We start from the raw sequence: 14,611 nt of genomic DNA, 5'->3' as shown, positions 1-14,611 counted from the left end.
CAGCCCAGGTGACAGAGCAAGACTCTCTCTAGAAAAAAAAAAAAAAACCTCAGCGGCCCTTCTCAGCAGCCTCCACCTGTCCAGGGCGGCTGGGGCAGACAACTGGGCCTCCACGCTGGCTGCCCATGGGGCAGGGCAGTCAATTTGTCTTCCTTCTCTTGAGAAGGGAAAGTAGGCCTTAAATAGAAAGTAAATATTTTACTGGGCATTTATTGGAGTGACCTAATACATAGTAACATCCCACAGACTAAAATCAACCTCCTGAACAGTTTTCAGTTCTTTGCCTTGGCTCCAGGAATCAATGAGAAGATGGCTGCCCTAAACTAAGCCAGCCCGGCCAGCTCCCGCCCCACCCCACCCTGCATATTCCAGGGATTCGGATCTCCTCCCCCAAACACTTCTCACTATCCCCCCACAAAAAAGCACTTCACCAGGCTCCACAAACTGCATCCACCCTTTATGCACAAAGGATAGAAGCCCCCTCCACGGCAGGTCTGGTCCCCCAGGACACAGCCCAGCCCACCCACCTACACAGTCTTGGTGACTGATGTAGAGACCCCTCTCCCTGCACAACCAAACCGATCCAGGCCTGGGGAGGAGCCCCTCTGACGTCCCCCAGCGCGTGAAGGGAACCTCCTTCTGCTGCCTACACCCAGATCCCCTGACCTCCACACCCAGAGAGTGTGAGAAGTGCACAGTGGGCTTTCTTGGGGTTAAGAGCAGATGGTTTACTTTATTTTACTGTATTTTTAAAAATTTAACAAACACCTATGATGTGTCAGGACTGTTCTAAGCGCTTTGTAAACATTACCTCACTGAATCCTTAAAACACACCCTCTCTCTTCACCCTCACTTTACAGATCCAGAAACCGAAGCCCTTTGGCAAGGGCTTAGTAAATCCCCAATGTGGGAAAGCGTTTCTTTCCATCCCTTCTTTGCCACACTTTCTAGAACACTCTGTCCCTGATGTATCTTGTTGCGTCTACTAAGCTCTAGGAAGGCAGGGCTACCTCTCCTTGAGCCCAGTCTCAGTCTTTGAAAGGAAGACATTTAGAACCTCCAAAATGAGGGCGAGACCACTTCTCTCTCTCTCTCTCTCTCTCTCCACGAAAGCAGGCACACCGCAAGGTGGTCAGTCCAGTGCTCCCAGCACAGGCTTTCGAGGTCTCTCGAGCAAAAGCTTTTGGATATGGGCCTGGACCCTGACATGCCAAGTAATCACCAGGTTGCAAAACTCCCAGCTACAGGCATGGCTGAAAGGTGTTCTGTGAGCCCACCCAGCCCTCTCCCCATTCACCTTAAACGACCGGCAATCCAGCTCCACACCTGATCGCTGCTCTAGAAGAGAATTAGGAAAACCCCTTTTTAAGCTTCCTTGCTGAGAAATAGTTTAAAGAACCACTCTGAGGGACCAATGTAACATATGAGATTTACTTCTAAGCTCCCAAACCTGGCTGGGACGCCCAGTAAGAGCACAGTCCCAACAACTGTGAGTCACAGCCCCCTCCCTTCAACCCCTCGGACACAGGAGACTCAACCAAGACAAGCTCGAAACTACCACAAAGGAACAACTGAGCTACTTCCTCTGCCCATTATTTGGAGCACATCTGGCCAATTTAAGAAGGAAAAAAATTACCCACAATTCAAGGACCCCCTTAAATACTCACGAAGACATCATCACAGAGAGAATTCCAACTTTAATTCTGAAATCTCCTGGCTTTTGTCAGTTGAAGCCACATTCTTAATCCCAGGCTTAGTCGAGAAATGAGAAGGATTTGTGCAAGTAGAGAAAAAAGATTCCCCAACCCTGAATAAAAAGCAACAAGCATCGGAGGAGCAGGGAGAACACATAGAACTCTGCACAAATGCCAGGGCTGAGAAAACTGGGTGCTCCGGAAACCTGGTGTGTTCACCATGGAACCCACAGCAGGCAGGTCATCTGCTCCCACGTTTTACTAGAGGAACCTGGATGCTCAGTTCAGCGGCTTTTCTGCATTTAGCAAAGGATCCCTGGAACAGGACAGGGGACATACCTCCTGAACTCCAGACCCACCCACACACAAATCCCAGGTCTCAGGAAATGACCATCCACCAGGAACCTGCATGCTGCGGTCAGCCAGCAAAGGCTGAGAAAACAACTAGGGACATCACAACATTGTTGTGCTTAGATGCATTTAAGGCCCAGCCATGGCCACTTTCCAGGCAGAACAGCCCCTGAGGAGGCAGCTTTTCCCTTCTCGTGTCCCACGGAGGCACTGCTGAGAGGCCAGTGAGGCAGGAGCTGGCCCTGCTGCAGCCCACCCATGTACCACCCTTTTCCATGTGGACTGAAGCGGAATGGAGACCTGTTTGAAAACTGCAGGGGGGACTTAAAATAGACAGAATATAATCATTACCCAAGCTGGAGCTAAGCCAGGACACCGGGGCTAACATGACTAATTTGCCAAGAGACACCTTCCCATGCTGCCCTCGGCTGTCCACAAGACCGGGCAGAACCCAAAGGCTGCGATGGGGCGTACACTACCTCCCACCATCCCCAGCGCAGCAGCAAAGACCAGGGATTTCCTGGGCACACACATGTTCACAAGCACACACGTGTTCACAAAAGAGAAGGGTTGTAGAGCAGGAAGGTAATCTTATAATTAAAGGAAAGCCTGTTTTTCAGGAAAACTTCCACCTTGTGGGGACCCTACCCACTAAAGGAAGCTCCGTCTGGGAGCTCCCCCGTCACCTGCTCTAGGAGCCTTTCAGATGAGTTAATCAACTAAGCAGGGCTTGTCTCTGGATTTCAGGACACACCCAACTTAGTGCCTTTCCCTTTCAGTTCTCCGATATCCTCTTTGAAAAGAAGGCTGTTCCTTTGTTCAGGAGTATTAACTCAAATTCCTTTCCAGGGCCCACACCACACAAATGCAGGGCAGCAACCCAAAGGAAGTTCACCCAGAAGAACCAAGCTTCTTCCAGGTTTACAGGAGTGGTGCAAACAAATTATCCCAGTTAGGAGAAATCCTAACCATCTTCCCTGTCTCCTCCCCCAAATTCCCCTATGTTGAAGGCAGGAACCAGATCCCATTTAAGATGTGCTTAATGGATCCAGTAGAAAGACAGGCACCCAGAGTAGGGAGAGGGGCATCATCCCATTGGCCTCAAGCCCTCCCTCAAGTTGGGGGGGTGTGGGGGTGCCTTGTTTTGAGAAGACTCCAACTGAGTTCACTCTAACCCAGACCATGGACATATGAGTCTGATACTGATAAAATGATACCTGGCCACTAAATCCAGTTCTTCCACATAAAACCCTAAGAATTATGAAAACTGTCCACATAATCCTAGGTGTGTGTATATGTGTGTTCTTGGAGGGCGGAGTGCATCAGACAAACACATAGAGGGGCAAGGAAGAAACTGAAGCCACAATCAACTACACAGAAACCAAAGCCAGGTAAGAGCTGGAACTAAACTTCTGGCTCCCTTACTGAACCTCCCTGACCCTCAGTTTCTTCATCAGTAAAATAATGACTATCACCCCTACCTCTGTGAGGATGTGAGGACAAATGAAAGAACATGGCTGGAGCAACAGCAAGGTGCCTGGCCCTGGCAATCGTCTGACGGCAGGTGTCTGGCCTCAGCCTGGACAGTGTGAGTCTCTGATCCAGAGAAGAACTCTCCCTACACAATCAAGACGTTCTGAATATTCGCCCAAAAAGTGCAGTGAGTTTAAAACAGCCTGGTGCAGAAAATGATCTAGAAAACCCCTCCTTGGCATTAGATTGTGATATCCTAACAAAAGGATCACTAATCAAAGAACAAATGAAAGCAAGCCCTGTGACCACAGCAAGATCACCAACAAGGCCCCAGGGGTCTCCTCAGTGTGACCTCCCCCCATCGAACATGAGCTAGTAGTGCCAGACATTAAGTGCTCACTCAACGGTCATTCTAGCGTTACTGCAACAAAAATAAGACAAGGTACTTCAACGTCTGCATGGATTTCTAAGCGCCAAATTAGGTCTGCAAAGGACAGAAAGAACCAAATTGCTCCACCAAGGAGAAGACAGGTGCGAAGTGCAAAGAGCGGCCGGCCACGTAGGTCCCTGCAACCTCTAGTCACGTGACTCGCCAGGCTGCGAGGGTGGCAGAAGAGCCACTGGTGTGAAAAGCAGAGTTCGCAGCACAGCAGCATGCAAATGTCACTTGTCCTTGAAGTAGAATTCTGCCGAGGGTCTCAGTGGCCCTCGCTGTTGCCCGCAGCAACTAGCACCGCGCCATTTGTAGTACAAGCGAAACACCCCGATTCGAAGGTTACCCTAGAGCCGTGGAGGCGAACGCTGCCCAGGAGACGGGATGCCAGGCCGGCCAAGTGGAAATGATGCCAGTGTTCACCGTTTGCTGGCAACGCGGCCAGCATCGCGCAATCAACGGACCTCCCACTGGAGGGGCCAGGGACACTGTGACCCCAGATCTAGAGAGCAGGAAGGAGGCAGCGACACGCGGGTGCGGGTGGCACAGGCACGGCCCAGCCAGGTCTCTGGCTCTGCTGTGAGCCACGGTCGCCGCCTGCAGGACCACCGCGGCGTCCCGCGGCTCCTCCTCTGCTCGGCCCCCGCAGGTGTGAGGAGTAGCAGGGCGGGACCCCCGCCACCGGGGTCCGAGCCAGTCCGCCCCGCACGAAGGCCTGCAGGGGAAGGAGAAGTGGGCCCGGGGGGTAGGGCCCACTCTAGCACCTCTCTAAGACTTCCCCGCGGCGGGAAGCGACTCTGATTTACAAGTGAAAAGGCGTCGCGAAAGGGAGGGGCGTTTCCCCGGGCTTCAGGTACCGCGGCTGGTCCCCCAGGTAGCGCGCCGGGGAGGGGCGGGGCAGGCCGGTACCCGGGAGGGTGGGGAAGCGGGGAGAGGTGGGGCCGCACCGAGCTGCCAGGTGCTCGGCCTGCGGAGGGCGGGGCCCCCAGGTGCACCAGCCAGCAGGGAAGGGCGGAGCCCACAGGCCCGCGGCCCCGGGGATCCGGGAGGCTTCACCTTAGGGCTCGGGTGTCCTGGAACCCCGGGACCCCGGAAACCCAGAGGCCGGCTGGGCGGACACCCCTGCGGTCCGGGAAATGCAACCAGGCCCCGCCCCCTCCAAGTGCGGCCCGGCCAGGTAGGGCGGGCCGGCGTCCACCTAGGCCCAACCTTGCCCTCCCCGCAACAGAAGGTCGAGCAGGACACCGGAAGTCGTCCTGCTGTCACTCTGGGCCGATCGAGGGGGTTCCCCGTGCCCCAGGCCCCAGAAACCGCGCTAAACGAGAAGGAAAACAGCCTCTTTATGACTTAGGGGAGGCAATTCAATATTTCTTCCTGGCATAAAATAGGAATTGCTCTATTTACCCAGCCCGCAGGAGCGTCGTGAAGATTAATGACTGTGAAATGTTTTTAAGATCAAAAACATTCCCAGGTTTTACTTATAGGCACTTATATGTGCATATTGATATCTGCACAGCAAAATATGCTCTTCATTGATTGTCCTCCCTAAGTGACTTCTATTCCTTAATCGGAAACCCGCTGAGAAAAAGGAATCAGGCCCATCTCAGTGTGCCCCTGGGACACTAAGGAATATAGGTAGAAAATGTCATTTCGACAGGCATCCACCCTGAGCCTCCTGCTCCATCCAGTCCCCAGGGCAGAAAGAACAATCCAGCCAGCAGTGCGGACCACAGCGAACGTCTGGAAGAGGGGAAAAAACTTTTTAAACATTACTGGTTACCAACACTGGGCAGAAAACACAGCACCCTACTCAGCTCGTTAGGCAGGTGCCCCCACCAAACTTGGGTCTCGACCAGGGTCTCTGGTGTTTGGAAAGTCTTGGCCGGCACTTGGACCCAGTGGTCAGCCAAGCTCTGTCATTGCCGGGAGCCCACGCAGCCCATCTGGCCCAGCAGCTCCAACAGCAAGGCCTCCCGCGTGTCACCAGCACTCTGTTCCTCCCAGCAAAGCAAGGCCATGTGACAGCACCAAGGATTCTGTTGGGCTCCCCCTGGGGCCTCTCCACTCCAGGATGAACATTCTCAGTTCCGTCAACCTTCCTGGGACATGGTTTTGAGAGGTCTCTCAGGCCCTGCCGGCTCTGGCCCAGAAGCTCCAGGCAACACCTCATGGGATGTCCAGCACTGCCCCCACACCCCTTCCCTTGGCCCACCAGGGCCCCGAACAAGCAGGAGACAAACTGACTTTGTTTGCACTTCTAGACTGACTGGCAGTAAAGACCATCCATCAGCAAAAGAAAAAGCTCACAGCTAGAGTTCATTTAAAAGGAAAATTGCACAAACCCTTTCCTGGGCTCCTCACCCCCCTCCAGCAAAGAAACTTCACCTGCTGTTCCCCCCTTCCCCCACCCCCTCCATTCCCCCTCTCCACACCCCCGCTTCACACACACACCTGGGGCAGGTACAATAAATAAATCAAACTTCCAGGTTTGATTCTGGCCATTTGCACCTATCAAACGATTCTTCACTAGCCTCAGCATTTACATAGGTTTTTTAAATTGCCATATTGGAAAAAAAAAAAATCCCATTATGCCAGAGGAGTTGACCTCTATGATCTAGGTCTTCGGTTCCTTCCAGAGAAACTTCCTTGGATTCCGCTGACTCCATAATGAAGTTTTTGTTTGTCCTGGGCTTGGACAGATTGCCAGAGGCCAGATTTCAGGCATGGCTGGAGCGCAGCCGCGATTAGCTAGACTTTACAAGCCCTGAGCTTGCCTGGCGCTGCAGAAAGACCCACACACACCATCTCAGTGACACATTCTTTAACGTAGCCCCTTCAGGCTTCTGCCACAACCTGGGCTGGGATGAGACACAGAAATATTGCCCCGATTTCCAAACAATCTTTAAGCCAGCTGACAGTTTCTTTTTAAGTCATAATTAAAGATCTGTTTTAATGCAAGAAGCACATTTCTGCTGATCAGGAGAGCTTTTGAAGGGAGTACAAACCAGCGACATAATGGAAGGGGTTTTGTGTGTGTGTGTGTGTGTGTGTGTTTTTTACAAGTGAGGACGATTTTTAGAATCACAATGGATGAAAAGCACTGCCCTCCCCCTCCCCCCAATTCCCACCCCTAGGACTTTTCTGGACTCACAGAAGCCAACAACCAAAGGCAAGGCTGGCCACCAGGGTCAGGCTACAACAGCTCTTCAGGGTTAACATCCTTTAAACAGCCACTGACCTTCGGGAGAAATGGAGGCTCTATTGTTACCTAGGACAGAAAAGTCACAATTCTCTATAAAACCAAAATTATCACTTGCCTCATTAATAGGAACCCAACTATGTTATCACAATTGTTGTGAATATTAAGCCAACTCTAGGCAACCATCTGCTAAATTTAGTTAGGTAAGCAGCTAAAGCAGATCATTTCTAAAACATTCACTGAGAGACGAAGCTAGGTACATACAGAAACTGCAACTGGCCTGAAAGTTCTAACTAAGTGTAGTTGCTAAAAATCCGAACAGGCGTCAGCCCTCCACAATGGTCAATTATCTACATTGATTCCACTTAGGGTGAGGGTTAAAAGGGAACAGGAATGCAGGTCACTTCAGCTATAGAGTTGGCTCCACTTTGGGACCTCGGCTTCCACGTGGAAGCAGGAGGGCTTTGTGCATGGATGAGTAAGATTCGATCCAAGGGGAGCTTTTTCTGCAATGGCAGCAGCTGCACAACAGAACATGAACATCCAGCAAAACTCATCCTCCTCGCTGCACTTTCCCTAACACTACCAACACATTCAAACTAGGGAGAACAGGAATAAAAATAAACACAGCTTCTTCCTGTGGCTTAAGACACCTCAGTTTCTGGTGTTGAATATTATTTCTTAAAATTGCATCTCACGAGGAAAAAGTTTGTTTACCCTTTCCTTGAAAGACTCCACTATCTGCCTTTAGAATTTTTCCTCAAAAAAAAAAAAGAGAGATTACTGAAAAGAGAAAGCACACGAAGTTCCCCCAACAGTCCAGAAAAGACCACCTTCTAAGAAAAACTCTGGAAAGGGGGCAGGCCAGATTTCCATGCCGGGCAGAGACAGATGAATGCCACTCTGCTTCCCATCCCGTCTGCACCTCCTCAAGTTTCTGTGTTCTCCAGCAGCTACAAGAATGAAGGCGAAACTGCCCCTTGGCTCCCATGGTCAACATTCCACACAAACAATGGCCTGGCTCTGTCCCTATTGTACAATCTGTATTCATTTGTGAATCCCCCCCTTTTACACAATGTGCAAAGCCCTTCTTTTCACAGGCAAACTTCTGAATGCCCAAATGCAGCCATAATTTAGGCTTTAAACATTAATAATGATAGCTAAAAGCAAACTCCAGATTATGCCCAAACATTAATTTGTGAATATCATTAAGAGTCACACTGATGGCTTTTGGATACTCTCCATTAAATCATGATCAAAAGAGCCACTGAACACCTTAAAAATGGCTCTGAAGTTTTCAGCAATTATTAAATATAATTTTCCAAACCCAGAGATAGGTTTTTAAAAAAAAAACAAAACCCTTTCATAAGCCTTTGATACATATTCCATCAAACACAGACTTGAACAAAAATTAACTTCAAAAGACAGGATGGGGGGGGTGAAGCTGTGCATTTTTCCTTCTTTCCAGGAGTGCTTTACCTTTAACTTGTAGCAGTGTAAATTAGGACATGCTCACCAGCTGGAAGGGAGAAAACTGATATCTGCCCAGGCACCACAGCCTATGAGAGCATATCCATTCCAGCATTTCCATGTGCCTTCCAAAAGTTTTCAGTAGGGGAAGTCCACAGAAGCATTCCTTAGCCAGCAATTCACAGGAAGATTCTTGGGGGAAAAGCCACCCCAATATTTCATGATACTGGGTCACTTCTGTTAAGTACAGTAGTACTCCTTTTTAAAGGGGCAAACTGGACTCCCATTTTTTAATTACTACAAAAATGCATTCCACCCCAGGTAATGGAACTATCATTCTGATGTGGAGATATTACCTGAGTTGTGGCCTGCCCGACAGATAAATTTCCCTTCCCAACCATGTGCTGTAAGAATATATATTTGTCGACTGGATCAGAGACACAGGATACTTGGGCTGCTGCTTTTCACTGATAGATTATTAACAGAGGGACCCAGCCTACACTCACATACATTATGATGACAGCCCCTCTATGTTGAAATGACAGTGGTAAAAAATGACAACGGGGGCCAGTGTTCTACTGTTGCTGTAAACTCTTTAAAATTTTTCCATTTAGGGAAAGCATTAAGTGCAAAGGGTATAACTTTGGCTTCAAAAATGATTCATGACGTTAGTGAACTGTTCGCAAATGGGATTCTGGAGCTGGATCTCAGCGGGCCACTCTTTGAGAGGTGTCCTTTTGTTTTTTCAACAGTGAATCTCAAGGATTTCAAGCAGTGTGAGCCATCCTGAGCTCCTTTTGCTTTAGTATTTTAACAGTTCCCAATAATATCATTTTAAACCCCAGTGTATGGCTTGTTCAGTACATATTTTATACACTAATTGTTTATTTACCTCATACTCAGCGACTCAGAAACTGAACAGCTACAGGTTGATTTTGTAGTTTTGGTGGTGGTGGTGGTTATTTGTTTTATTTAATCTCTCTTTAAAACACTTTCCAGACTTATGAGTAAGACTTCTGTTTGGAGTTCTAAAAGTTAAGAGTGAAGTTATTGATTATTCTCTGAAAGGGTAACTGATGGGTTAGTTAATAATTACACAGATAGCAAGTTTTACTGTTTCATCATGTGTACACGACCAGATTAACAATGGCAGAGAAAGCAAATGCCAACTCGGCAGGGACAGGAACAGGTGTGTCGCACGTCTTAAAAGGCCAAAATATCTCACAAAGTATGTCACTGGTGCGTTCTTACAATGGCAGTAGCGTTTATTTTTAAGTAGCCAAACTTTGTTACTTTAACTTTAAAGAGACACACTTGGCAAATATCTCTTCACTGAATCCATGACTAAATCCCACACATAAGCTGCAACTCATACCTAGCAAGGAAATGGTTTTTAGGAACAAAGAGATTTTTTTAAAATCAGTTAAGAAAAGGTAGTTCGCCCTGCCCCTCCCCCCAGGAGAACACCCATTCAAGGGTCAGTTTCAAGGATCCCATGTGAAATTGTAAATAACTCACAGGGCTCTGAGCTCAACCTGCAGTCTTAGGAAGGTACAATTAGAAACTGGGAAGGCAACATATCCTACCTTATCTTTCCAAACAGGAAAAATAATTAAACCAAAAAGCACCTTGTCAGATTCAAAACAAGCTTCAAACCCAAGATCTTTTATTAATAATTCCCTCTAATAACTGCTTTCTACAGGGACATAACTGGGGTCCCCTACCCCTGGGGCACAGAAACCAATCAGCACCATAAATTCCCTTTGCCTCCAACCCTCTCTCCCCTGTACTGGGGCAGGGTGGGGGAAGGGGGCTACCCAACATCAACACACTCTACAGGAATATGCGGGCTTATTTCCTTTGTTTGCTTATGTTATACTTGATCAAGTGTGAACGATTAAACTGGTTTCATTAAAGGCAAGTGCATTCACGGCTAACATCCAACTTCAATGGCAACTGTAAGCATATTTTGCAAGGAGGACCTGCTTTTTTTGCTTGAAATCTACTATCTCATTAACTTCTCTTTTGGGGACAATAAAAAGGGGGGGTTCTCAAGAGAATGTCAGAGCAGTTCAGATTCTAATGCCAGACAAAAGAATACTTAGTGTTTTAAGGCTAAGATACAGTCCCTGCTACTTAAAAAAAAAAAGAAAGAAATCCTGTTTCAATATTAAAGCAGCTATGACTGAAAATGTTTAATTAGCATTTTGAATATTACTTTATAATTGCTGTAAGAAGTACTCTTTGAAATCAAGTGATTATAAAACCAAGATCCTTTAAAGTCTCATTACTTCAAAATGTAAAAGATTTATAGTCAAGAAAAAAATATTTCAAAACTTCGGAATTCTCCAAAGTACATGAAAACTAGTTCTACTTTGAGAACCCTCGAGGCAAAACAGCAATCTTAGGTACTGAACACAAGGCAATTTTTAAACTGTCTTTGAACCTAAACACCTAGTAAAGAAGGCTATCTTTTTTGAAAGAGTGGTATGAGAGTTGATACATTTCGCCCAAGTTAGAAGACAGAATCACTTTGTAAACTTCCCCAAAATATAACGTCCCCTCAAAATTATCCATGTCAGATAAAAATATACCAGTCTCTAGAATATCCAACAGAATTGCAAATAAGGCATTTAGCATTTTAAATTCCCAATGCATATTTATAGAATAGAATTCTCTTGTCTATCCTTCCAGCCACTCGCACCAGACTCTCTAAGAACTTAACCCGATCTCCAATCTTTAAAGAAAAAAAGGGAGAAATATACAGAGAGGTCTGTTTACCCCGGATAGGGCAAGGGAGCCCGGCGTGACGACGTAGGCCACTGCCAGCAGCCTCCACCACAAGCACGTAGAGCAGCGGGGATTTCTGCGAAAAATTCCTCCTCTCCCCTATAAAATCCTAAAACGTGGGGGTCCCTTGGAGCCAACTGCTGCTCGGGCCGCCTTCGAAAAAAGTACCCGGGATGGGGGCGGGGGTCGCCACACACTGGCGCGCACACGCACACTCCGTGTCCGCGACCATCGTCGCCGGTAGAAAGCAAGCCACGGGAGGGAGTGTGTGCGCGCGTGTGTCTCGGCGCGGCCCGCGGTGACCGCGCCGAGCTCTTGGGCCCGCGGCCTCCAAGCCCCAGGACGCGGGGTGGGCTGCGGGCGCTGCGCCGCGCCGCCAGGCCTCCCGCTCGAGAAAGGCCCAGGCGCGCCCGACTCCCGCGCGCCTCTGCCCTACTCGCCCGGGGCACTGGAGAGAGCGCGGGGGAGAGAAAGAAAGGCGCTTCCCCTCTGCCGCGCGGGTCCGTCCGGCGCCGCGGAGGACGAGGAGGAGGGACCGCGGCGGCCCGGCCGTCCCTGCGCCGCGCCGGGTCCCCGCTGCCTGGGGCGCGCCCTAGCCAGCCCCTCCTGCGAAACTTTTTCTTTTTGATTCGCCCCACCCGAAAAGTGCGGCCTGGGCGGCGAAGGTGGGGGAGGCGGGTGGGCCGGGCTCCCGGCGGCGGCGGGCGGCGGGTGGCTGGCGAGGAGGAAGTGGTGCCCGCGGGAGCGCGGCCGGGCAGAGGAAATGCCCTGCCCGCCCGGCCCCCGCCCGCCGCCCGGCCCGCCCAGGCCCCCCGCCCCGCCGCGACTTTGGCGGGCCGAGCCCCGCGCGGCAGTGGCGGCGGCGGCGGCAGATGTGGCCCGGCTGCCCAGAGGAGCCAACAATGCGGGGCCGGCAAAACAAAAGGGTTCCACTTCGCCTCCTTCCCTGTCTTTCACTTGTGCTCCCCGGGCGCCGCGCGGGATCCCCCGCCGGCAGGGGCAGCGCCCCCGGGGACCCTTAGCTGCGCGAGCCCCGACTTCCGCGCGGACCCCTGCTTCTCCGCACCCGCCCCCCCGCCTCCCAGGCGCAAGGCCCGCCGCACTCGGACTCCTAGTCCCCGGGGATCTGGCCGTATTGTCCCCGCGGCGCGCCGCGCGCTCGGCCTGGGTCGCCAGCGGCCCCCGCGCGCGCACCCACCGGGCTCGGGGAGCAAAAGCCGGGGGCGCCTAGGGAACCGTCGCCGAGACGCCGCCGCCGCCGCTGCCCTCCGGCCGCCGCCGCGCTCGGGGTTTCTTTCTCTCTCTCTCTTTTTTTTTTTTTGCCAATCCTGATGGGAAGGAAGGTGACCGCCTACTTCGCATTCATCAACTCTCATCACAACAACAAAAATCCTGGCGCAAACGGCGGCCAGCGGGCGCAATCGGTGGAGGGGGGCGGCAGGCGAGGACCCCCGGGCCGGCGTCCACCTCCGGGCGCCCAGGGGGGACAGCGGGCGGGGGGGCGCGGACCAAAGATGTCCTCGGATGCCGGCTCCGTGTCCTTCGCCCTCCTCCTCCTCCTCCCCGAGTGGCGCAGTGAGGCGCGGGCGCGGCGCCCCCAGCCCGCGGCCTCAGGTGAGGCGGGGGCGGCGGCGGCCCCAGCCCTCCCCCCGGGCCCCCCTTACCTCGTCCCGGGCGGCCGGCGTCCTCGGCGAAAGGCGCCCACCCTGGAGGCGGCGGCGGCGGCGGCTCCCGCCCCTCCCACCCCACCCGGCGGCGGTGGCGGTGGCGGTGGCTGTGCGGCCCCCCCTCAGCGCGGCATGGCTCCCGGTTCGGTCCCTCGCTCCTCGGGCCGCCGCCTGCTCCTCCGGGCCGCTCCCGAGCCACCTTAAAATGACACACGCACACAGGGACACACACACAAAAACTTAATCTCTCCAGCTCCCCGCCCCTCCCCCCCCCGCTCTCCCCTCCCGTCCCCTCCCCTCCCCACCCTATCCCTCCCTTCCCTTCCTCCTCCTCCCCTTGCCGCCGAGCCTCTTCCTACTTCCCCACCCACCCCACCCCCTTCCTCCGCCCACCCGGCTCCCAGTCCGCCCCCGGTCCCGGCCCGCGCCCTCCCGCCAGCCTGGCCCCGGGAGGGGCTGTGCTGGGGGTCCCCGGCCGGCGTCCGCCCCGCGCCCCGCTCACCCCCCAGAGGATGCTGCTTCCAACTTGGATCGCGGGAGGGAACGTCCTGGATGCCGAGCGCCTCCCGGCTATTTGCTTTCTTTATTTGTTTTCTGCTCCGGGGAAGGAGGAAAACGGAGAGAAAAGGAAAGGAAAGGAGCGGCGCCGGCCGCGTCTCCCGGTGCCCGCCGGCTGCGCAGGAGCGAGGCGGGAGGCGAGGTGAGGGTCGCCGCTCGCTCACTCCTCGCTCCTTTTGGGGGGGGCAAAGGCGGGGTCTCTCTTTGCAAACCAATGACACAACCCCACATGGGCCGGCCTCGCCCCCTACGGATACTCCTCACTACAAATCGGCTCTCTCGGGGGATTAGTGGCTCCGCGAAAGTGCACACAGGCGCGGCGGGCGGGCGAGGGGGCCGGGCGCGGCGGGCACTCCCCGGCCCCACCCGGGAGGCCCTCGGGAGGCGCGGGGGCCTGGGCGGCGGGAGCGGGGGTCCCGCTGCGGTGGCCGGCAGCCCGGCCCTCCCCTCGCCCTTCCTCCTCCGCCCCTTCCACGTGGGGCCCTGGGCGGCTGGCCACGTAGGGGGATGCAAGCCCGGGGGTGGCCCAGGCCCCGCAGGGCCCCCGCCAGGCCCGCGGCGCCGACCTGCCCCCTTCCCGGCCCCCCGGCTGCAACTTCCTCCTGGGCCCCCGCGCCGGCCGCTCCTGCCTTCTCGAGCCCGCGGGGTCAGGCGCGGGCCGGCCACAGGGGGCACTTGCGCTCCCCAAATCCAGATCCGGGAGACCGTGCGCGACAGGCGGCGGCGGCCGCGGGTGCGCCGGGAAGGGGCCCTATGTGCTGGAACTTGCAGCGGTGGTGTTACCTAAAAGCAGCAAAACATTTTTACACGTTAAAAAAAACGTTCCTGTTGCCTGGATCTCGCCGGGGCTATTTAAGAAGCCTTGCCTTGGGTCGGAGCCCCGGGCTCCGCGGGACGGCGGCACACTGCAGGGTGCCGGGCTTGCGCGGCGCCCTTGCGGCCCGGAGCCCGCGCCGTCCCGACGTCCGAGGTGGGA

At 53.4% G+C, this 14,611-nt stretch overlaps 1 protein-coding gene across 3 annotated transcripts in view; it reads right to left on the bottom strand.

Annotated features, from left to right (window-relative positions):
• The window catches only part of CTBP2 (C-terminal binding protein 2), a 147,663-nt gene extending 133,891 nt beyond the window's left edge, over positions 1-13,772 (bottom strand). For 2 of the 3 annotated variants that reach the window (XM_045568001.1, XM_045568003.1), the window contains exons 1-2: positions 13,580-13,772; positions 13,075-13,276 (exon numbers count right to left, since the gene is read on the bottom strand). The gene's annotated coding sequence lies outside the window, so the exon portion shown is untranslated. Of the gene's footprint in view, positions 1-12,608; positions 12,796-13,074; positions 13,277-13,579 lie in introns of those variants that run through there. The other variant, XM_045568005.1, reaches the window with a different exon arrangement.
• Positions 13,773-14,611: the final 839 nt, after the last annotated feature.

Source organism: Lemur catta, chromosome 14, assembly GCF_020740605.2.
Source record: "Lemur catta isolate mLemCat1 chromosome 14, mLemCat1.pri, whole genome shotgun sequence".
Classification (NCBI taxonomy): Eukaryota; Metazoa; Chordata; class Mammalia; order Primates; family Lemuridae; genus Lemur; species Lemur catta.
The sequence above is the reverse complement of the archived record's forward strand: the minus strand, read 5'-3'. Positions and strand labels throughout refer to the sequence as shown.